Source organism: Rhinolophus sinicus, chromosome X, assembly GCF_036562045.2.
Source record: "Rhinolophus sinicus isolate RSC01 chromosome X, ASM3656204v1, whole genome shotgun sequence".
In the NCBI taxonomy this organism is placed as follows: Eukaryota; Metazoa; Chordata; class Mammalia; order Chiroptera; family Rhinolophidae; genus Rhinolophus; species Rhinolophus sinicus.
Genome location: NC_133768.1, coordinates 44,026,285 through 44,052,652, shown reverse-complemented (window position 1 = coordinate 44,052,652; position 26,368 = coordinate 44,026,285). Strand labels below are relative to the sequence as shown.

The 26,368-nt window shown below is 39.6% G+C and overlaps 1 protein-coding gene and 1 long non-coding RNA gene across 3 annotated transcripts in view; one reads left to right on the top strand and one right to left on the bottom strand.

Annotated features, from left to right (window-relative positions):
- LOC109438893 (negative regulator of P-body association) overlaps nt 1-26,360 on the bottom strand; it is a 47,895-nt gene extending 21,535 nt beyond the window's left edge. The window contains exons 1-2 of the long non-coding RNA XR_002136440.2: nt 26,125-26,360; nt 23,587-23,724 (exon numbers count right to left, since the gene is read on the bottom strand). This is a non-coding gene — a long non-coding RNA (negative regulator of P-body association). The remainder of the gene's footprint in view (nt 1-23,586; nt 23,725-26,124) is intronic.
- The window catches only part of LOC109438890 (BTB/POZ domain-containing protein KCTD12), a 118,300-nt gene that overhangs the window by 69,660 nt on the left and 22,272 nt on the right, over nt 1-26,368 (top strand). The window lies entirely within an intron of this gene.

The following is a 26,368-nucleotide window of genomic DNA, read 5'->3' as shown; positions in this document are numbered from 1 at the left end:
CTTGGTGCCAGGTCTGCTGTGTTGGCACTCAAGAGTGACAACAAAACTGGGTTTGGGGGCGCAGAGGCATGTGGAACTACCATGGTGTCTGAAGTCTGAGGTACAGGAGCAATTGGTTTTGCAGTGCTGCTGATTTGGGGGTATGTGTAGATCACCCACAGAACTGGGTCTGAGTTTCTGAGGCTCAGCACAGTGACTAGTGCTCTGTCGGGAAGGGAATCAGGATGCAGCAGCATTGAGGGATTAGGGATGACAGAGCACAGCAGTGACCTGGACCCAGGGAATGGGGTACAGTGGCAGGATGTCCTAGAGATGGCAGGTCACAAAGTACTATATCTGAAACCAAGGCGCAGGATGCAGAGAACCAGCTGTAGTTGTAGGACTTGGTGATAAGGGCTCAAAGTCCTGACTTAGGAGCCAGGAGTGAGACACAGGACAGCAGCAGCATGGCCCTAGTGATGGTAAGTCATATCTACAACTCTGCCTCAGGAGCAGGATGCAACAGAGCAACAGCTAGTAATGGCAGGTCAAAGCAACAACTTAGGACCTATGGAAAGGGGCAAAGAGCAGCAGTAGTGTGGCCAGTGACAGAGAATCAAAACCACAACTTAAGACCCACAGGGTAGGGCACAGAGTAGCAGTAGATGAGCCCGTTAAGATGAATCAAAGATGCTGCAAAGGACCCAGAGGGTAAGGCACAGAGCAGCTCCAGACAAGCCTGCTGTAGACAAGTCAAAGGCAAGACTTAGGACCCAGAGTACAGAGCACAGCACAGTAACACCTCCACTCCCGGTAGATGGCAAGGCACTGCGGGTATGCTCATCCTGAAAAACAGCAACCAGCAGTGACTCAGACCTCCTGCAGGCAAGTCTCACCATAGTGACAGAACCAAGGCCTAAGAAGTACAGAAGCAGTGAGGACTCTAGGTAGCTCCTTCAGCTGGAATCGGTATTGGTGAAGGCTGTGGGGGAATACTAGGTAGCACAAGCTATAGAACCACACAGTGGTGACTAGCTTTGCTGAGATCATCCTGTTTCCATTTTCCACAAGAGGTGAAATACCTGAAGGGATAATTCTTGGCACCAAACAGCTCTGGACTAGGGGATGAAGGTAAAATGATTTCTGTACTTTTCTACATGGCCATTTAGCTCCAGAGTGTCTATGGCTTTGTCATTGCAGACCAGAACTTTAACAGACCTATCTTTATTGGTTTGTGTTTTATATTTACTGTTTTTGTTTTGTGAATCAGGCAACCATTAGAACTTTGAAGTTCTACATATTGCTAAAGTCGCTGTTCAGATCCTAAGTTTTCAAAGGTGAATATTCTAAATCTACATAGGTAGGTTAAGAAGCAAACATCAATATCAATGTAACAAACTAGCTTATAAAACAAAACGTCACTAAGTATAAATTCACAGGAAACAGAGATATATTGAAGAAGACATAACAACACACTACTGGTGTAGAACGGTATGCATGGATGGCTTTCTATGATCAATCCAGTACATTTTCGGTATTTATTTATCAGATTTACCAATGAAAAATATAGGTTCACACCTGATGTTTGGGCATATCTGTTAACAGATAACCAATTCACAAAGCACAGAATGGTTTCTGTAACTTTTCTTTCAAGCCCTGCCTGAAGCAACACTGTAGTCAGGGGCTCCTATTGTCATTGGAAGCAAAGGTTTTAGAAGTTCAGAAAATGGGACATCTGAATTCCTCAGTCTCAGGCCACACGAGGCTGCCCCTAGGGATTCTGAGTAATCTAACCAGCTGTGGAGCCAGAGTCCAATCTGCATATGAGATGCCAACTGGCCTTCCTGGAGACCCACGTGTTTATCCCATCCCATTCTGGAAAAGGCCCACTCATGGGCAAACAATGAGTCCCTAGGTTTCCATGGACGGAAGGTAGCTGGTGGCATCCAGAGCCTATGACACTTGGCATGACCCCATTCTGCGGGATGTGTGAACAACTTATGGACCCCTGTGGGACCTGGCTGCCCCTGACCCAATCTTTGGACCACTGAAGAGTGCTACTTCAGAAAAGAGTTTGCTGCTTAGGAACAAGTGCAGTGCAGACAAGCAAGAGGTCAGGAGGAGACTAAGAGAATTTAAAGAAGAATCTGCAAGCCCACTGGTGGGATTTCTTAAGGGTTGTCTATGTTCACAGTGAACTACAGCATGAACAGAGTCAAGAAAAGTCTAGGTGCTCTTTCAGGTTTTCCCCAAAGTCGCTAAGGTGGTGAGCAACCCAGTTGAATGGGACATAGGTGCTCTGTGGATGAGACAATGAAGATGGTATTTCCCCACCCTGCACCCCCATCTCTGTGTCTGACAACAAAAGGGAAAGGAAGGCTTGGTGGGGAAAGGGAAAAGGGTGACTGCCATTTCTGGAGTCACAGTGCCACCCAGTGGCAACCGTATCTGAAAACCCCAGGCAGCAGCCTTCTGCTAGGAACAGGGGTCAGCAAGGATGTGTTGGACTGTCTGGGCTCTGCTGAAGCCAGGGTTTCCCAGAGCAAGGGTCAGAGGCCTAGAGGGCAGTGTGTCTGCCAGTGGGGACACAGTGTGGCAGCAGGAGCTCCAGAGACCCGGAGACCTAGTAGGCAGCGCCACAACCAAACATCCCAGGGGATGCAGCTTCCCTGCCAGCTATTTTGGGGTGTGCTCAGGAGTAGCCACACACCACTGACTGTAGAGACAAGGAACATTTCCTCTGGTGTCCTTTGATGGGAGTACCAGGGTGCCCTGTCTGGGGCCACGCTGGGGACAGGAGGCCCCTTTCCTCACTGGAAGCTGAGGCACTTAGAGTTTCCAGAGGTGGGGCCATGTACACTTGGCAGACCCAGGCAACTCCCAGCAGCCGCCATGTCAGGCTGCCCCTGGAGTTTCTGAGTACCTTCCCCAGCTGTAGAGGCAGGGTCCAATCTTGGATTGAGCACACAGGTGAAGCGACAGCCAGGAGCCAGTTGTCCAGGTGCACCCTCAGTACTATCCACATACCGCCCCTCCTTCTCCTGGGTGTTCCCCTGCACTTGAGCCCTGGTAATTCCCTTTGACAAAAACGATTTCCGCTTGTAACAGTATGACTTCACAAATGCCAACTAAACTGTTACCCCATCTTCCCCCTCAGGCCTTGGTACTCTGTCCTTTCCAAGGTAAAGAAAAAAGAGGAAGTATGAAATCATTGAATGAAGACAAGAGAAAAAGAAAGAAACCAGCCACCACCAGGACCCATGTCCACCAACAATATGCAGGACAAAATGACCATGACCAGGAGGTTGGACATCCCAGAGGCCTTTCCCTCCTTTCAGCTAAACACATTTTTCCTGGCTACTGCTCTTGAAGAAGTAAAAGGTTAAGGACATAAAAACCTGCCTTGGTGACTCTGAGTGAGGGTTTAAATCATAGCACCCCTCCTGGATGTGGTAATGGCCACCAGGCTGGCTTGCAAGCACATTTTTATTTTTACAGGACTGCACGTCCTCCCAAGGCCTAGAACTTCAGATTGAAGTCACCACCTTGGGCTGGCCCCTCAAAGCAGCCAGAAATGGCTGGCCCAACCAGCAGCAACAGGGCTACATTCAGAAAGTTCTCATATAAGGGATAGGTACCAAGCACTCACAAAAGCACTTATTCTGGGCAAGCTTGCCTTGCTCTCACACAGGAGCCTGGGCAAGACATCCAATCATCAGTGAGTCATAGAGCCCCACACAGGGCCATGAGTCTATGGAAGATTGGCACGGGCTCTCCTCCATTTTGGAGTTTCCATTTATCTGGGTATACAAGGGAAACTCCAGATTCACACTGGCTGCTTGGGGTGACTTGTTAACTAACAAATGACCAACCAGCTCATGAAACAAGAATGGCTGTGCGTGTCCCCTTTTGAGAGCTCATCAGGGAATGTGTCTATCAGTAGATACTGATAGACACATTTAGACACTGATAGACACAATGCCTGATGTGTCTATCACACACACACTGTGTGTGCCTACCATACACACACAGTGTGAGTGTGTGTGTGTGTGTGTGTGTGTGTGTGTGTGTGTGTGACAGCACATGTGAGAAAGTGTGTCATGGCGAGTGTGGTATCTGTGAATATGTGTGTCTGGTTATTGACTGCTTATGTGTGTGGCCTTGTGTATCGACGTGTGTGTGGTGGGGGAGGTGCTCAAGCACTTGGTCCTATGAGCACCCACCAGTGTGAGCGTGTCTGGGTATGTGGAAATGGAAACAGCTTGTATGTACACACTGAAATCTATATTGTTCCACTCACACAATTGAAATGAGAACAAGAGGAAGCAGGGCACAACTTTGAAGAGGCTCTGACTGGCTCATTTTGGACCTCAAGTATTTCAATAAGGAGAAGAACTACAAGGAATGGAAAGCCATGAGATATTGTGCAAGATGTGAGTTCACAATATTGTGTCATTGAAAAATAACATCTGGATCATTTTTTGGAGAATGAGAGTGATCTCTTCCACTGGTCAATGAAGGGAAAGAGTAGAACCTCACTACTGCCTTCTTCTACACCTGTGCCTCTCCCATGACCAAAGAGCAGAATTAGAAAGGGGATCCTCAGAACACTGGGTCTGCTTAGAATACAAAGGGAAAGGAAAAGAGAGAAGCACAATGTACCTACCATCCACCATGCTACTGTCAATGTTATCCTGCATCTAGTTTAGGGGTGCTTCACTGGGTGGTAACATACACAAGCAGTGATAAGGAGACACAAGCTGAATCATAATGAAAGGACACACAGCCAAGTAGCCTCTTGTCAATGGGATTCCTTTTAGGTTCCATCAAGAGTTTTGATCTGGTAGTAGGCCTGCAGGGCATACAGAGGGCAAAAATAGAGGCTGAGACACACCCTGAGTATGTAAAGGGCATACTCCAAAGGGACAAAGTGCCTGGTTTATGCATGCAGGGCAAAGAAAGGATTAGTAGGACCCCAGGAACTGTATGTTAGAAGGGGGAAGTAAGGGTCATGAGTTGACCTCAAATGATAATAAAAGGGATCATTGCGAGGGAGCATCCATTACTCCCCTAATCCTCACAGGTCATTTTAACTTCCATAGGAAAAGTAAAGTTTACCCTCTGGAATGATCGTTCCTAGCTCCCACCCAACCCTGCCTTCCCGAACAGAGGGACATCCACAGAGGAAGAACTGAAAGTAAAGAAGTGAAAATAAGGTGCTGAAAGTGGAGAACAAAATGAAAGCAAAGAAAGAGTTGTAGTGGAGGAAAATAATGAATGTGATTTTGAGTAGTGTGATAGAATCAGAAAACTGAAAACTATTTCAGACTAGTAAGTTTGTCATAAAGGTTAAAGGGACGAAAACATTAAATATAACTATAATTATTTCAATTTGGTAATGAACTCATAGAGTGATAATTTCTGACAACCAAAACCATAGAAGGAGATGTGTGTGTGTGTGTGTGTGGGGGTAGATGGAACCTATATAGGAAATGGAGATAAGACACTATCAGCAGAAAAAGGACAATTTTATCTATGAGGTATTTTATACAAACCACATGGTAACCACAAAACGAAAATCTAGAGCAGAGACATGTAGCCTCCAGGAGACTCATCTCAGCTCTACAAACACAGGCTCAAAATAAAGGGATTGAAGATGACACTTCAAGCAAATGGTAGCCAACAGAAAGTGATGTGCCAATACTTATATCAGACAAAACAGATTTCAAACCGAAAGAAGCAACAAGAGACAGAGATGGACATTGTATTAATTTGAAAAGGGGGCAATCCATCAAGAAGACATAACATTTATCAATGCATATGCACTCAACATAGGAGCAGCAAAATATTAAAAGACCTAAAGAAACTGACAGCAACATAATAGGAGAATTTAGTACCCCAGTTACATCAATGAACAGATAATCAAAACAGAAATTCAACAAGCAAACAGCAGCCTTAAATTACACATTAGACCAGGTGGACTTTATACAGGACGCTCCATCCAAAAGTAACAGAATACATTCTTCTCAAATGCACATGGACCATTCTTAAGGGCACACCTTATATTGAGACACAAAACAAGCTTCAATAAATACAAGATGACTGAACTCATATCAAACATCTTTTGTGACTGCAATGGTACAAAACTAGAAATCAACTAGAAAAAGAAAACTAGAAAACTCACAAATATGTGGAGATTAACCAACATACTACGGAACAACTAGTGAGCCAATGAGGAAATCAAAGAAAGAATTAAAAAATACATGGAGACAAATGAAAATGAAATTACAGCATACCAAATCTATACAGTACAGCAAAGCGGTATGAAGGGGGAAGTTTTCAGCAATATGGCCTTACCTCAAGAAATAAAAATATCTCAATCTAACTTTACACTAATAGGAACTAGAAAAATTAGAACAAACAATGCCCAAAATCAGTAGAAGAATGTCCAAAGTCAGTAGAAGACAGGAAATAATAAAAATCAAAGCATAAATAAAATATAAACTAAAAAGACAATACAAAATATCAATGAAACTAAAAGGTGGATCTTTGAAAAGATAAAATTGACACACCTTTAGCTATGCTCACTAAGAAAAAATAGAGAAGACTCAAATAAATAAAATCAGAAACAAAAGCAAAGTTACAACGGATACCACAGATATACAAAGGATCATAAGAGGCTGCTATAAAATGGCTAAATGCCAACCAACTAGAAAATATAGAGGAAATGGATGCATTCTTAAAATCATACAACCTTCCAAGATTTAATCATAAAGAAATAGAAAATCTCACCAGACCAATCACTAGTAAGGAAACTGAAACAGTAATCAAAAAGCTCCCCACAAAAGGAGGCAAAGGTATACAATGGAGTAAAGACAGTCTCTTCGATAAGTGGTGCTGAGAAACTGTATACATACATGCAAAAATAACTGATATTGAACCACTTATACCATGTAGAAAAATAAACTAAAAATGAATTAAAGACTTAAATATAAGACCTGAAACCATAATATTCCTAGAAGAAAACATAAGCGGTAAACTGTGCATTTGTATTAGCAATATCTTTTTGGACATGTCTCCTAAAGCAAGGGCAAAATAAGAACAAAATAAATGGGACTACATTAAAGTAAGAAGTTTTGAACAGCAAAGGAAAAAAAACCGTCAACAAAACGAAAAGAGAACCTACTGAATGAGACGGTATTTGCAAATGTCACATCCGATAGGGGGATAATATCCAAAATATATAAGCAATTCTGACAACATCAAAAAAAAATTAAAAAATGGGCAGAAAACCTGAATAGACATTTCTCCAAAGAAGACATACTGATAGGAACAGACCTATGAAAAGATGCTCGACATCATTAAACATCAAAGAAATGCAAATCATGGTGATGGAAGGAGAACTGACTCTGGGTGATGAACACACAATGGGATTTATAGATGATGTAATACAGAATTGTACACCTGAAATCTATGTAATTTTACTAACAATTGTCACCCCAATAAATTTAATTTAAAAAAAAGAAATGCAAATCAAAACCGCAATGGCATATCACCTCACATATGTCAAAATGGCTCAGCAAAATAATTCAACAAATCACCAGTGCTGAGAGTATATGGAGAGAAGAGAACCCTTATACAACTGTTGGTGGGAATGTAAACTGGTGTAGTCACAATGGAAAACAGTAGAGATTCCTCAAAAAATATAGAGCTGCCATAAGACCCAGCAATTACACTTCTGGGTATTTATCCAAAGAAAACAACATTAATTCAAAAAGACATATCCAGCACTATGTTCATTGCAGCATTATTTACAATAGGCATGATATGGAAGCAACCTAGGTGCCCATTGATAGATGAATAAAGAAGATCTCTCTCTCTCTCTCTCTCTCTCTCTCTCTCTCTCTCTCTGTCTGTCACACACACACACACACACACACACACACACACACACAATGGAACAATATTATACCAAGCCATAAAAAAGAATAAAATCTTGCCATTTGCAACAACATGGGATGGACCCAGAGGGTATTATGGTAAGTTAAGTAAATCAGACAGAGCAACACAAATACCTTGATTTCACTTACAGGTGGAATCTAAAAAAAAATTAAATGAAACAGACACAGAAAAATACATATACAGAAAAAGCTGAGAGTTGCCAAGGAGGACAGGGATGGGGAGGTGTGTGAAATTCAAAAAAAGAAAAAAAAAAAAGTCTCCTGGCCAAAAACCTACCTGAGGGCAATGCATTAAAAAGAAAAAGAAAAAGAAAAAAAAAAAAGACCAGGACCAGATGGCTTCACTGGTGAATTCTACCAAATATTAAAAGAAGATTTAGTATCTACCTTTTCTAAACTCTTCCAAAAGTTGAAGAGGAAGGACAGATTCCTGATTCATTCCACAAGTCCAACATTACCCCAATAGAAAACTAAACAAGGACAACATAAAATCAGAAAATTACAGAAGGGTAACTGACTCTGGGTGGTGAACACAAAATGATATATAGATGACGGATTACAGAATTGTAAACTTGAAACCTATGTAACTTTACTAACCATTGTCATCCCAATAAACTTCAATTTAAAAAAAAATTACAGGTCCAGGTCATAGGAATGGCGGCAGCGGGCGCACTTTTTGAGTTCTCCTCCGGATCGTATCACAAATGGGACATCTATAACCCATCAAAGGACTCTCTGCTCATCACACAGAACAGCTAAGAGACTCGGGCAAGAATTACTTGAAGGTGGGCAAATTGGGCGAGCAGGGGAAGCGGGAAGGGAGCAGAGTGGAGACCCGGCACACATCTGCGACGGTGGAAACGCAACCCTCATCTGGGGCGGTGGAAACACGGTCCGCACCTAGGCTGTGGAAACGCGGCCCCTATCAGCGCTGTAGAAACACGGTCCGCAACTGCAGTGGTGAAAACGTGGCCGGCATCCGCAGCTGCAGAGACGCAGGGGATCCCAGGACGGAAAAGAGAACACAAAAGCCAGGAGGTGGGCTCTTTCCTGTGTCCCACAGCTGATCTCTCCCGCCGAGGGGGCAGCACATCCAGCATTTGAGGCATTAAACTCAGCTGAGACCTCCAGTTGGGCCCTAGGCCAGACAAGGACACAAACTCCATACCTGGGCCCCTCCCCCAACTCTTCCAATCCTACCCCTACCCTTCCAGAGACTGAAACTGGCCCCTGACCTGAGGAGTAGTGTCAGATTACAGAGGAGCCTTAGTGCTCAAGCTCTGGGAAGACCGGCTTGCAGCTCTGACCCAGGGAAGAGGCTGGGAAGAGTGTGATTTTTGCAGGGCTAGGAGAAAAGAGACTCCTTCACCTCCAGCCATCACCTTTTCTGGCCTGCGGGGAGAGTGTGACACAGCTGGGCTGGGAGAGAGAAGACCCCTCCATCCCCAGCCCCCACCCTTTCTGGCCTACCTAGGGCAGGGGAATTACAACTGCGGAAGCACTCCCAGAGATCAGCAGTAGGTGGCAGATGCAGCTCTGGGCTTTCAGCAGCTCAGAAATCTCCCACCTGCCACACACACACACACACACACACACACACACACACGGAAGAAGAGCCCTAAGACTCAGGAGAACAGGACACAGGGCTGGTGGTACTACTCTCAGTGTGCATAGGTGCAGGCAAGGGCAGAAACTGCACTGACTTTGTAGAAACTATCATCCAGACCCCTCAGCCTCATGCATCTAAATCTGCAGTCCCAACCTCACTCTGGGCACCAGGTGACCGGCTCTGCCTGCATTACACAAAGGACTCTTTGGTACAGCAGAGGACAACCTGGAGATTACTTCATGGACTTATGCCAAGACTGGCCCTGCTTGTTTTTTGCTTTGTTTTGTTTTGTCTTTATATCTTTCATATCTTTACCTGTGTTAAGTGGGGGTTGTCAGTTGTTTTTACATGTGAATGTATTTGATATTTTCTTTGTTGTTGTTCTTGTTGTGTTTGGTGATTTGCTTTGTTCTGAAATTGCCCTACCAGGGCCCAGGTTAAGAGGCACAAGATTCAACACACCCAGAGGCCAACTCCAGACCAAACCAGAGTACTACCGGGTTTGACCTACAAGTCACACACCCAGAGGGAATTCTCTACAGGCCCAAGAGCCCATAGAGGCCAAACCACATTTAAGTGGTCAACCCTCACGCAGCAGAACACCCTGCGGTGGACAGAGCCAAGTCTCCCAACTAGTCAGCTGAGGAGTTAACCCAACCTACTCACAAGTGAAAAGCAATTAAAGATCTTCTTTAACAGGACAATATACACAACACAATAGTCACCTTTGGAGCACACTCAGAGGAGAAGAACGAAGCAGTGCAAGTCAAATATAAAGGACACATACTACATAAGATAACCCAGCAAGAACTAAGAACTCTAGGGGATCTACCTAATACATCGAAGCAAACACAGAGTCAGCCAGAATGGGGAAACAAAGAAACATGTCCCAAATAAAAGAACAGAAGAAACCTCCAGAAATGGAACCAAATGAAACAGAGGTAACCAACCTATCAGAGACAGAGTTCAGAACACTGATGATTAAGAATGTTTAAGGAGCTTGGAGACGACATCAAGAATGATATAGAAATCATAATGAACAACCACTTAGAACTAAAGAACACAATTACTGAAATAAAGACTCACTTGAAGGAATTAACAGCAGGTTAGATGAAGCAGAGGATCAAATCAGCGACTTAGAAGACAAGTTAGCAGAGATCACCCAAACAGAACAACAGTAAGAAAAAAGAATAAAAACAATGAAGATGGTTTAAGAGACCTCTGGGATAATATCAAGCGCAACAACATGCGCATCATAGGAATAACAGAAAGTGAAGAGAAGAAACAAGGGATTGAGAACATATTTGAAGTAATAATGTCCGAAAACGTCCCTAACATGGTGAAGGAAACCAACATACAAGTCCAGGAAGTGCAGAGAGTTCCAACCAGGATAAACCGAAACAGGTCCATACCAAGACACATTATAGTTAAAATGGCAAAGGTTAAAGACAAAGGGAGAATCCTAAAAGCAGCAAGAGAAAGACAGAGGGTTACATACAAGGGAACTCCCATAACACTATAAAATGACTTTTCTACAGAAACATTGAAGGCCAGGAGGGAGTGGCAGGAGATACTCAAAGTGATGGAAAACAAAGGCCTACAACCTAGATTGCTTTATCCAGCAAGGCTATCATTTAAAGTTGATGGAGAGATAAAGAGCTTCCCAGAAAAGAATAAGCTAAAGGAATTTATTACCACCAAGCCAGCATTGCAAGAAATACTAAAAGGACTTCTGTAAATAGAAGAAAGATGAAAACAATCTAACTACAAATTTAAAAATGGCAATAACTATGTACCTATCAATAATCACTTTAAATGTAAATGGATTAAATGCTCCAATCAAGAGACATAGGGTGGCTGAGTGGATAAGAAAGCAAGACCCTTGTATATGCTGTATACAAGAGACTCACCTCAGATCAAAAGACACACACAGGCTGAAAGTGAAGGGTTGGAGTAAGATATTTCATGCAAATGGAAAGAGAAAAAAGCTGGAGTTGCAATATTTATATCTGACAAAATAGACTTTAAAATGAAGAACATATTAAAAGACAAAGATGGGCACTATATAATAATAAAGGGATCGATCCGACAAGAGGACATAACCCTAGTAAACATCTATGCACCCAACATAGGAGCACCTAAATATATAAAACAGATATTGACTGACATAAAGACAGAGATCAACAGTAACACTATCATAGTAGGGGACTTCAACACACCTCTGACAACAAGGGACAGGTCTTCCAGACAGAAAATCAATATGGAAACAACAGCCTTAAATGACACATTGGACCACTTGGATTTAATCGATATTTTCAGAGCATTTCACCCCAAAGCTGCAGAATACACGTTCTTCTCAAGCGCACATGGAACATTTTCCAAGATAGACCATATGTTATGCCAGAAAGCAAGTCTTGATAAATTTAAGAAAATTTTGAAATCATACCAATTGTCTTTTCTGACCACAGTGCTATGAAATTATAAATGAACTACAGGTGAAAACTGGAAGGCACACCAATTCATGGAGGCTGAATAACATGTTACTAAATAATGAATGGGTCAACCAGGAGATCAGGAAGAAATCAAAAGATATCTCGAGACAAACAAAAATGAAAACATGATGACCCAAAATCTATGGAATGCCGCGAAAGCAGTCCTAAGAGGGAAATTCATAGCATTGCAGGCCTACCTAAAGAAACAAGAAACATCACTAATCAACAGTTTATCTTCACACTTAAGGGATCTGGAAAAAGAACACCAAAATAAGCCCAAAGGGAGTACAAGGAAGGAGATAATAAAGATCAGAGCAGAAATAAATGAAATAGAAACCAGAAAAACAATACAAAAGATCAATGAATCCAAGAGTTGGTTCTTAGAGAAGATAAACAAAATTGACAAACCTTTAGCCAGACTCATTAAAAAAAGAGAGGGGACCCAAATTAATAAAATCAGAAATGAAAGAGGAGAAGTGACAATAGACACCACAGAAATACAAAAAAATTTAAGAAATTATTATGAGCAACTATATGCCAACAAATTTGACGATCTGGAAGAAACGGACAATTTTCTAGAGTCATACAACCTTCCAAGGCTAACTCAAGAAGAAACAGAAAACCTGAATAGACTGATTACCACCAGGGAAATTGAATCAGTAATCAACAATCTCCCAACAAACAAAAGCCCTGGACCAGATGGCTTTACAGGTGAATTTTACAAAACATTCAAAAAAGAATTATCACTTATTCTCCTCAAGTTCTTCCAAAAAATCCAGGAGGGAAGGCTCCCAAACACTTTTTACGAAACCATTATCACCCTGATCCCAAAATCATACAAAGACACCACACACAAAAAAAGAAAACTACAGGCCGACATCTCTAATGAACATAGATGCAAAAATCCTTAACAAAATATTAGCGAACAGAATTCAGCAATACATTAAAAAGATCATACACCATGATCAAGTGGGATTCATCCCTGGTATGCAAGGGTGGTTCAACATCCGCAAATCAATTCATGTGATACACCACATTAACAAAACGAAAAATAAAAATCACATGATCATATCAATAGATGCAGAAAAAACATTTGATAAAATCCAGCAGCCATTTATGATAAAAACCCTTAAGAAAGTGGGAATAGAGGGATCATATCTCAACATAATAAAGGCCATATATGATAAACCCACAGCTAACATCATACTCAATGGGGAAAAGCTAAAACCATTCCCTTAAGATCAGGAACAAGGCAAGGTTGCCCACTTTCTCCACTTCTATTCAACATAGTGCTGGAAGTTCTAGCCACAGCAATCAGACAAGAAAAGAAATAAAAGGCATCCAAATCGGTAAGGAGGAAGTAAAATTGTCATTATATGCAGATGACATGATACTATATATAGAGAACCCTAAAGACTCCACCAAGAAACTATTAGAGCTGATAGATGAATTTAGTAAAGTAGCAGGATACAAAATTAATATTCAGAAATCAGTTGCATTTGTATATACCAATAATAAAACATCAGAAGGAGAAATTAAAAAAACAATCCCATTTACAATTGCTCCAAAGACTATAAAATACCTGGGAATAAATTTAACCAAAGAAGTAAAAGATCTGTACTCAGAAAATTATAAGACACTGAAGAAAGAAATGAAAGAAGATACAAATAGATGGAAACACATACCATGTTCATGGATAGGAAGAATTAATATAGTTAAAATGTCCATACTGCCTAAGGCAATATACGTATTCAACGCAATTTCTATCAAACTACCAACGACGTTTTTCACAGTAATAGAACGTATAATCCTAAAATTTATATGGGACCATAAAAGACCCTGGATAGCCTCAGCAATCTTGAGAAATAAGAACAAAGTGGGAGGTATAACGATACCTGACATCAGATTATACTACAAGGCTACAGTAATCAAAACAGCATGGTACTGGCATAAAAACAGACACATAGATCAATGGAACAGAATAGAGAGTGCAGAAATAAATCCATGCCTATATGGCCATTTAATCTACAAGAATGGAAGCAAAAATGTACGGTGGGGTAAACACAGTCTATTCAAGAAATGGTGCTGGGAGACCTGGACAGACACATGCCAAAAACTGAAACTGGACCACCTCCTTACACCATATACAAAAATAAATTCAAAATGGCGTAAAGATTTAAATGTAAGATCTGAAACCATAAAATTCCTAGAAGAAAACATAGGAAGAAATTTCACAGACATTACCCGGAGACAGGTTTTCACTGATATATCCCCTCACGCGAGGGAAGTAAGAGAAAAAATAAACATGTGGGATTACGTCAAACTAAAAAGTTTTTTGACAGCAAAAGAAACCATCAATAAAACAAAAAGGTATACTACTGAATGGGAAAAGATATTTGCCAATGACATCTGATAAGGGGTTAATATCACAGATTTATAAAAAAAAAACTCACTCAACTCAACTCCAAAACAAACAAACAACCCAATTAAAAAATGGTCAGAGGACATAAAGAGATATTTTTCTAAAAAGGACATACAGATGGGAAACAGACATATGAAGAAATGCTCAACCTCACTAACCATCAGAGAAATGCAATTAAAAACCACAATGAGATACCACCTCACCCCAGTCAAAATGGCTATCATCAATAAGTCAACAAACAACAAGTGCTGGCGAGGATGTGGAGAAAATGGAACGCTGTGCACTGTTGGTGGGATTGCAGATTGGTGCAGCCACTATGGAAAACAGTATGGAGGTATCTCAAAAATCTGAAAATGGAACTACCTTATGATCCAGCAATTCCACTCCTAGGTATCTATCCGGAGAAATCCAAAACTCTAATTCAAAAATCTTTATGCACTCCTATGTTTATTGCAGCACTATACACAATAGCCAAGACATGGAAACAACCGAAATGCCCATCGGTAGATGACTGGATTAAGAAACTGTGGTACATTTATACAATGGAGTATTACGCAGCCATAAAGAAGAAAGAAATCTTACCATTTGCAACAACATGGATGGACCTAGAGAACATTATGTTACGCGAAATTAAGTCAGACAGAGAAAGACAAATACCATATGATCTCACTTATATGTGGAATCTAAAGAAAAGAATAAGTGAATGAAGTAATCAGAAACAGTTTTGGAGCCAGAGGAAAAACTGAGGGTTGCTAGATGGGCGAGGGGGTGGGAATAAGGGGGAAGGTGAGGGGTTTAGAAAACAGTCAGTAACCACAAGATTGCCACGGGGTCTTGAAAATTAATTTGGGGAATGTAATGAATAATGCTGTAAAGATTTTGTAGGGTATCTGATGGACACTTGTCCCATTTGGGAGACCACCTCAGGGATGATGTAGATGCCTGATCACTGCACTGTACACCTGAAGCTGAAGCTGAACAATAATGAATGCCAACTATAATTTTATATATATACATATGTATATGTATGTGTGTGTGTGTGTGTATATATATATATATATATATATATATATATATATATATGTATGTATATACTTACAAGAAGCGGAGTACAGCATTAGGAATAGACACAGTGAAAATGTAATGGCTCTGTGAGATGTCAGAGGGATAGTGGATGGGGAGAGGGGGGTTCACACAGTGTGAAGGATATAAATGATAAATGTCTAGGTATTACTTTGTCTTGTGCACCTGAAACTAATAAAAAGAAAATTACAGATCAATATTTCTGATGAACATATATACAAAAATTCTCTACTATATATTAGCAAACAAAATACAAAAATATTAAAAAATCATACACCAAGCTCCTATCAAGATGGCAGAGTAGGTAAATGCTATGCTCACCTCCTTCCAAGACCACATCAAAATTAAAACTGAATGACAGAACAACCATCATTGAGAACCACTTGAAGTCTAACTGAACAGAAGTCCTATAGCTAAAGATATACAGAAAAAGCCATGAAAGCAGAGATGTGGAACAGGCTCGTCCCACACCCATGTGAGCCAGTTAAAACTTGGGAGGAATATCTCGGCTGTGGAAGTCCCCACTGAGGAGCGAGTGTTTCCAGCCCCACAGGGTTCCAGTGCTAGGAAGAAAATTCACCACAACTTCTGGCTGTGCAAACCACCAGCAGAGATTCTGGCTGAGTGACATTGAGGGCTGCTGGAGTCCCAGGTATTCCTCTTAAAGTGCCCACACACAGACTTACATGCTGACGGACTCATTCACTCTGAGCTCCAGCACTGGAGCAGCAATTCAAAAAGCACGTGGGGCATACGGGGAGGAACAAAATTGTCTGGCTTCAGAGGAAGGACTGGAGGAGCAGCTTCCTCCCAGAGAGAAGTGCTGGTACAAGCCACAGTTCCTTTGTTGAGCTCCCTCTACCCCTAATCAGTGTGCCTACACAGGCAGGAGACACATCTGAGTCTCCATCAAACTAGTTAATACTTTTCGCCCCTCCCTGGTGATTCACTGAGACCCTGCCCCACTGAACATGCAGGCCCACCTAAGTCTCTTCCAGTGGCTTTCCCATACAAATGGCTTTTCTTGGCTCATGCTGCATACTTTCCTAAAATCTCTCAAAGACTCACAAACCACAAACAAGCAGCATCTGGCCTTGGCATGACCATAACTCTTGCTAAGCAGCCCCAACCTGGCATGAATGGCAGCCATCCTTGGCTCACAGCTTAGCCTCTCCCAGGCACCTCAAAGCCCAGCACAAGTTACAACTATACACAGATCATTTTGTAGCACATAACAACAGGCTCCGGGTAGGGCACAGGCAGCAGGTGACCTTGGCCTGCACTAGAACCCCTCCAAAGAGTCCCCAGAAACAACACACCTGGTGCCCAGTATCAGAGTACACTAACAGCACACCCAAAGAGGAGACTCAGCAGAGCCTGCTTAAGTGAATCCTGCTCTGTAGGGTCAGCCCCTGCATAATAAGTCCTCCACTGTAGTCACAGCCAGTTCTCATAACCAATCAGCCTGAGTGTCAATCCCTCCCACTGACATGGCAAAAACAATCAAGGCTCGAATACAACAGAAGGGCATACATAACCCACAAAAGGGACAAAATTGGAGCACCCAGCTCAGGTAACCAGGGAGACTGTGCCACTGTGCCCCACGGGACACCTACAACATAGGGCCACTCTACCAAACCACTGGACGTAGCAGCTCTACCTGATACATAGAAACAAACACAGGAAAGCAGACAAAATGAGGAGACAAAGAAACATGTCCCAAATTAGAGAACAGAACAAAACTCCAGAAAAAAAGAACTAAGCAAAATGGAGATAAGCAATGTAGTATATGCAGTGTTCAAAACACTGGTTCTAAGGATGCTCAATGATCTGAGTGAAAACATCAACAAAGAGATAGGAAACATAAAAATGGAAATTAAAACAATAAAAAAGAAACAGGTCAGAAATTAAAAATACAATAACTGAAATGAGGAGTATATCAGGCGAATCAACAGTAGATTAGATGAAAAAGAGGACTGAATCAATGATTTGGAAGATATGATAGCAGAAAACACCCTATCAGAACAGCAATAAGAAAAAAAATCCAAAAAATGAGGATAGTTAAAGGGGCCTCTGGGACAACATCAAATGTACCAACATTCACATCATAGGGGTATCAGAAAGAAGAGAGACAGAGCAAGGAATTGAAAAATCATTTGAAGAAATAATGACAGAAATCTCCCCTAACTTGTTGAAGAAAATACATATAGAAGTCCAGGAAGCACAGAGAGTCCCAAACAAGATGAAAACAAGACAGATAATAATTAAAATGCCAAAGGTTGAAGACAAAGAAGGAATCTTAAAGCACAGAGAGTCCCAAACAAGATGAAAACAAGACAGATAATAATTAAAATGCCAAAGGTTGAAGACAAAGAAGGAATCTTAAAAGCAGCAAGAGCAAACCAGTTAGTTATCTACAAGAGAATTTCCATAAGACTGTCAGCTGATTTCTCAACAGAAAATGCAGGCCAGAAGGGATTGGCACATAATAGTCAAAACCATGAAAACCAAGGACCTACAACCAAGATTACTCTACCCAGCAAAACTATCATTTAGAATATAAAAAGAGATAATGAGATTCCCAGACAAGAAAAAGCTAAAGGAGTTCATCATCACCAAACCAATATTATAACAAATGTTAAAGGAAATTCTTTTTAAAAAAAAGATGAAAAATACAAATAAAATGGAAATAACTACATATTAACAATTCCTTTAAATGTAACTAGTTTAAATGCTCCAATCAAAAGATAGGGTGGCTGAATTGATAAGAAAACAATACCCTTACATATGGTGCGTACAAGAGACTCACTTCAGATTGAAAGAAACACACATACTGAAAGTAAAGAGATAGAAAAAGATATATCATGAAAAGGAAAACAAACAAACAAAATAATCCAAAGTAGCAATACTTATCTCAGACAAAATAGACTTTAAAGAAAGGCTATATATAACAAGAGACAAAGAAGGACCCAGCAATCCCACTGCTGGGTTATTCATCTGGAGAAAACCCAAAACCCTAATTTGAAAAGATATATGCATCCATTCCATATATCTTTGCAGCATTATTTATAATAGCCAAGATATGGAAGCAACCTAAGTGTCCACCAATAGATGAATGGATAAAAAAAGAAGTGGTACATATACACAATGGAATATTACTCAACCATAAAAAAGAATGAAATCTTGCCATCTGCCACAACATGGATGGACCTAGAGGGTATTATGCTAATGAAATAAGTCAGACAGAGAAAGACAACCACTGTATGATTTCATTTATATGTGGAATCTTAAAAAGAAAATAAACAAAACAGAAACAAACTCATTGAGAACATTTTGATGGTTGCCAAATGGGAGTTTTGGGAGGATGGCTGAAAGGGGGGAAGGGACTGAGAGGTACAAATTGGTAGTTACATAATGGTCATGGGGATGTGGGGTATAATGTGGAGAATATAGTTAATGGTGTAATGACAATGTGTGGTGTCAGATAGGTACTGGATTTGTTAAGGTGATCACTTTGTGGGGGATATAAATGTCTGGCTACTGTGTTGTATACCTGAAACTAATATAGTGTTGTATGTCAACCATAATTTAAAAACTTTACTTAAAGTTTAATTTAAAGTTTAAAAAAAATAATACACCATTATCAGATGGATTTATTCCAGGGATGCAAGGATGGTTCAACACCAGCAAATCACTCAGTGATACAACACGTTAATAAAATGAAGGATAAAAATATGATCTTTCAATAAATGAAGAAAAGTCATTTCAAAAGATTCAATATCCATTTATGATAAAAACTGTCGATTAAATGGGTATAAAGGAAAGTACCTCAACATAAAGTAGGTCATATATGCAAACCCATAGCTAGTATCATACTCAATGGTGAAAAACTGAAAGGTTTTCCTCTAAGATTAGGAATAAGATAAGGGTACCTACTTTCACCACTTTTATTCAGAGCAGTTGGCATGAAAAAGAAATAAAATGCATCAAAATTGGAAAGGAAGAGGTAAAGCTGTCATTATTTGTGATGACAATTTTGCATATGAAAAACCCCGAAGACTACACCAAAAGACTATTAAAAATAATAAACACAGTAAAGTTGCAGGGTATAAAATCAACACACAAAAAACTTCTGCATTCCTATACATTAACAAAGAAAACTATGAAAGAGAAACGAAGAAAACAATGACATTTACTATCACAACAAAAATAAAATACCTAGGAATAAACCTAACCAAGGAAGTAAAAGACATCTACCCTGGAAACTATAAGACATTTTGGAAAGAAATTAAAGACGACACAATAAAAATGGAAAGATATTCTGCAATCATGGATTAGAATAATTAATATTGTAAAAATGTCCCTATTACCTAAAGCAATCTACAGATTCAAAGTAATCCCTATAAAGATCCCAATGGAATTTTTCACAGAAATAGAACAAGATATATTTAAATTTGGACAGAACTACAAAACCAAAAACCCGAATAGCCAAAGCAATACTGAGAAAAAAGAACAAAGCCTGAGGTATCACATTCCCTGATTTCAAACCATATGACAAAAATAGATCAATTAGAACAGCATGGTATAGCAGAAATACAGACAAACAGAACAATGCATCAAAATCCAAAGCTCAAAAATAAACTCACACATATATGGACAACTAATTTTTGACAAAGCAGCACAGAACATACAATAGACAAAGGGAAGTCTCTTCAATAAATGGTGTTGGGAACTGGACAGCCACCGGCAAAAGAATGATACTAGACTGTTTTTTGTCACCATACACAAAAATTAACTCAAAAGGGATTCAACTCTTGAACACAAGACCTGAAGCCATAAAATACATAGATGAAAACACAGGCAGCAAGCCCCTTGATGTTGGTGTTCCTGTGGATTCAACTCCAAAGGCATGGGGAAAAAAGCAAAAATAAAGAAATAGGACTATATCAAACTAAAAATCTCCTGTCCAGAAAAGGAAACCATCAACAAAAAGAAAAGGCAACCTACCAAACAGAAAAACGTATTTGCAAATTAATCATCCAATAAAGGGTTTATATCTAAAATATGTAAAGAACTCATACATTTCAACAACAAGAAAACAGAACTCTATTAAAAAATGGGCAGATGATCTGTATAGAGATTTTTCTAAAGAAGACAGACATAAACACGTATAGATGGCCAACGGGCACATGAAAAGATGTTCAACATCACCATTAAGGAAATGCATATCCAAACCTCAATGAGATTATCACCTCACCTGTTAGAATGGATATCATCTAAAAGACAAGAAACAACAAGTGTTGGAGAGGATGCAGAAAAAAGCAAATCATCATATACTGTTGGTGGGGTTGTACACTAGCACAACCACTATAAACTAGAAAAACTGTAGGGATAATCCTCAAAAAATTAACACAGTAACTGTCATATGATCCAACTATCCCACTTCTGGGTATTTATCCAAAGAATATGGAAACACTAATACAAAAATATATATGTATCCCTATGGTCACTGAAGCATTATTTACAATAGACAAGATATAGAAACGGTATGTGTCCATTGACATATGAGTAGATAAAATACCTAGAAATAAACTTAACAAAGGATATGGAGGACCTATGTACTGAAAATTACAAAACAATATTAAAAGAAATTCAAGAAAACAGCATGGTATAGGCAGAAATGGAAGAAAACACAAAGAAATGAAAAGATATTCCGTGTTCATGGATTGGAAGAATCAATAGAGTTAAAATGGCCATGTTGCCAAAGTAATATAGATTTAATGAAATCCCCATCAAAATCCCATTGGCATTTTTTAAATAAATAGAACAAAAAAATCATCAGACTTGTACAGAATCCCAAAAGACCCCAGATAACCAAAGCAATCCTGAAAAAAAAAAAAAGAGAGCAAAGCCAGAGGTATTACACTATCTGACTTCAAATTATACTACAAAGCTACAATCACCAAAACAGCCTGGGATGGACAGAAAAACAGATGCATACACCAATCGAACAAAACTGGGAGACCAGAAATAAAGCCATATATATATATATATATATATATATATATATATATATATATGCAAATAATTTTTGACAAAGGAGCCAAAAACATACAACGGAGAAAAGAAAGCCTCTTCAATAATTCCTGCTGGGAAAATTGAAAAGCCACATGCAAAAAAATGAAACTAGACTAGTTTTTGTCACCATACACAAAAATTAATTCAAAATGGATGGAAGACCTAAATATAAAACCTAAAACAATAAAATACATAGAAGAAAACATAGGTACTAAACTTAAGGACGTTGGTCTTAGAGAGGATTTTATGAATTTGACCTTAAAGAAAAGTAAAATCAAAAATAAATGAATAGGACTATATCAAACTAAAACGCTTCTGCAGCAAAATAACCCATCCCAAACTTAATTGTCTGACCTCGTATATGAAAAAATGCTCGACTTCACTCGCTATTAGGGAAATGCAAATCAAAACCACAATACCACAATGATATATCACCTCACACCTCTTACAAAGGCTATTATTAATAACATAAGTAATAACAAGTGTTGGAGAGGCTGTGGAGAAAAAGGAACCCTCACATACTACTGGTGGGAATGTAAATTGGTACAGCCACTATGGAAAAGTATGGAGGTTCCTCAGAAAATTAAGAATAGAATTACCATATGACCCAGCAATCCCTCCCCTGGGTATCTACCAAAAAAATCTGAAAACATTTATCCATAAAGATATATGTACCCCAATGTTCACTGCAGCATTATTTACAGTGGCCAAGACATGGAAACTACCAAAATGTCCTCTGATAGATGACTGGACAAAGCAGATGTGGTATATATACACAACGGAATACTACTCTGTCATAATAAAAGATGAAATACTGTCACTTGCGACCACATGGATAGATCTTGAGGTTATTAGGCTAAGCGAAATAAGTCAAACAGGAAAAGGACCATGTGACTTCACTTATATGTGGGATATAAAAGTGAAAGCAACAAAGGTACAAGACAAACAAAGAAACAAAACCTCATAGATATAGGCAACAACTTAGTGGTTACCAGAGAGAAAGGGAGGAGGGGAGATGGTAGAAGAGGGCAAAGGGTGATAGACGGAGAACTCTCTGGGTGGTGAGTCCACAATATGTTACATAAATGATGCATTGCAGAAACGTTCACTTGAAACCTATGTAATTTTACTAACCATTGTCACCCCAATAAATTTAATAAAAATTATTAAAATAGGAAAAAATATTCAATGGTGAGGGTCTGATGAAACCAAAAGCAAGATATATATTAGAAAACTGATTACTGTAACTTGTCACACTGTCATATTAATGGAGGGGGAAAAAAACCCCATATAATCATAGTAGTAAATACAAAGTATCTGGAGAAGAAACTCCATACTCATTCATAATAAAAACTCTCAGCAAACTAAGAATGAAAGGAACTTCCTTCACCTGAAAAGAAAATCTACTAAAAACGGTCAAACATTTGTAGAATTCCCTTGTAAATTCAGTAGCAAGACAAAGAAATTCTCTATCACTGCTACTATTTCTCCTTGTACTGAAGATCCCAGCCAGCATAGTAAAACAAGCTAAAAAAATGCTAAAAAATATTGGAAAAGAAGAAACTGCCATTATTCCCAATACAATTAACAGAGAATCCATAAATTATCAAAACAAGTACAATTCAGAAAAGCTGAAGCATTTAAAATCAGTATGTGAAAATATCAATCATGTTCTCATTTATCATCAATAATCAGAAAAGCGTAGTTTAAAAAACAGACTTCACAGTAACAGAAACTATAAAGTAATTAGGAGTGAATCGAACAAAACAGCTTAGAGATTACATTATTACTATATGGTATACATGGTTTCATATACTGTAGAAATGGTTTCAATTTTATCATTTGTAGATAGCTTTTTGGTTTTTGTTTGGCTAGTTATTTTTAATGTCATAATAAATTAATTTAGTGTCACAGTCAACTCTTATTTTTCTTCTCCCATTAATAAGTTTTTGGTAATATTACCTTAAAAAATCACAACTTCCCAGCGCAGGACAACAGAAAAAGCAGGGTAGAATTGTCAATAATCTTCATTGTCTTCACTGGATAAACTATTTTACAAATGCACGAAGGAAAAGGAGTCATACTGGAATCCTTCAAAGACTGAAAAATAGTAAAATAAGGTAAAATCATTTTTGCTGTTACTGTTTATCTCTTTCCCCTGGCCTCCTCAGGTCCTTATGCTCCACCATGCCCCATTTGAATTATATGTTATTCTTATAAAACAGTTACATAGATAGGATGAAAGGGACTACTGCATAGCAATAACAAATATTAATAATAAACAATAACAGCCATAGACTACAGAAGCCAATTAGAACAGAATCTGGCACGTAAAAAGTGTTCAGTAAATATTTACCATTATTACAATTTTCATTGATCTGAATCACTAGAGGACATTATGCAGCTCTTGCACTGCTTGCCCTATACAACCTCCTTTGTTTTCTATCTGAGCATTACTATCCCTTCTGCCCACCACCACTACACGCTTGGATAGAGGTAAAGTTGGGGAAAGTCAGGCTGTAAGGAATGACCTGGTGATGCTTTCAAGTAAAATAGAGCTCATTCGTTTTCTTGCACTACCACCAAGCCCTAAATCCAGAACCCCGTTAGTTGTCACTGTTATCCTATCATTCACTGACTTCATTATTCAAATATATGTTTCATTTCTACTATGTACCAGGCACTATGCCTTGGTCATCCATCCCTTCCAGCTTCCAGCACAATGGCGAGTCCATTGCAATGGATCCATAGAGGTTTACTGCATAAATGAAGAAAGGATGCCCTGTGTCCTTTGGATTACAAGGATCTGTGAGGCTTAGATCAGATTTGGTTTTATTTTTTAATTATATAAGGTCATATAAATACAAGATTGTTTCTGATAGTAAAAACTGGACTACTAAAATATATCACTTGCTTGAAAATCTTCAATGGTTGCCACTGCTTATGGATTAAATTGCATACTCCTTAGCATAACATTCGAGGCGCTGCAACACTTCTATCTCACTTCCAAGTCCTTCTCATAGATTCAGTTATAGCCAAGCTTTTCCCAGAACAAGCCTGTCTTGGATCTTTTGTTCTGAAAGCACTAGGCCTGAAAAACATTCTCTTCCCCTCCACATGGCTGATGTCACTAACCCTTTAAGGGTCACCCAAATTTTCCCCTTCCTCTGATAGCTCATGATTACTACTACCAGGCAGAATGACTTGGTCCATCCAAGGTTGCTTCCTGAATACCTTAAACAAGCAAACATTATGTCACGTGGGTTTGATTTACCATACTGTAATTTTTTTTTTTACTTATTAAATTCTCCCACCATATACAGAAAAACAATCATACACTTTTGCAGCTCAGCTTGTAATACCTTCTGTTAGGACAGTGCTAGGCATAGGAATTAGGCCTTCAATACACTGTTATTGATCTTGAAAAAAGCATTTTTTGCAGTATATTTTACTTTTTGTTTTTGTTTTATTTTAGCTTGTGCAAAATGTACAAGGCAAATATAGAAGATTTTCTCCCACACTGAAGGCTTTCTGACTAGTTTACAGAAAATAAGCATTAGACAGAGAAAAGGATAGGGACAGAGCACCCGACAGAACAGAGAGAAAGAGCATACTCAGTGGGTGAGCCACCTGAAAATTCCCGGTGGACTCCATGGTCTGTGAATTAGCTTTGGCCATGTCTGAATTTTCACTGTGAAGAAAAGGCTTATTTGCCTGTGGCCCTGTTGCAACCATGTGGATGGATGTTGGCAACCTGAGGTCAGTAAGCTAACAACGGCCCCCTCTCAAAGAAGCCTGAGGTGCAGAGCGTGCTTCTGCCCCATCAGTGTCCAAGGCTGGATGGGAGAGAATCAGTTCCTTTCTTGGGGAAAGCCTGGCTAACAAGGCAGAAGGTCACAGTGCCGGGGAGCTTCTGGCTTAAGAGACAAGAATTATCACAGAGCAGCATGTGCTAAACAATTCCAAGGAAAATGAGTCCATAAATATCGAGGGGACACAGTGAAGGAGTGAATAGAACAGGCTGGGGTTATTTGGAAGGAGAAGAGTTGCTAAAAGAGAAAATCTTTTTCTATCCAAGTCATACACACAGCAAAGCATTTTTTAAATTGAAAAATTCCATATATACACAAAAGTAACGAGAACGGTATAATGAATTGCCACATATACATCACCTAGGTATAATAATTATCAACTCATGAATCGTTTGTTTGTAGCCCCCACCTCAAATCCACGAAATTACTTTCATGCATATCAAAGACTTAAGTCTATTTCTTAAAAACTAACACCCACAATTATCACAATTAATATATTAAAAATACTTACTTAATGTCATTAAATATGCATAATTTTATCCAAGCATATTTTGTGAAAGTTATTTAACGCATGCATATTTTCTCCATTTTAAAATCGTGGCGAGAACAGGGAAAACGGAAGGCGATCTGGGAAATACATAATTAAGTTTCAGAGAGCCAGGATGTCCCAGATGAGAAAGAATCTAACCTGGTTTAGGGTGGGAGAAGTATATTTTACTACTTCTCCGGAGGAGGAGGGTGCGACGTTAGGCCGGGTGTTGCAGGAGGAGGTGCCGAGGGGAGTGAAGTACTACCTCCGTTCGGGGTTCCTTCCGGATAATCCCACCGCGGAGCTAAGAGGCAGCGCTTTTTTGGAGGCTTGGTTTCCCGCGTGTTTCCAGGTGGGAGCGTGGATCTCCCGGAGGTACAAGGTTGGTCCTCCATAAGGATTA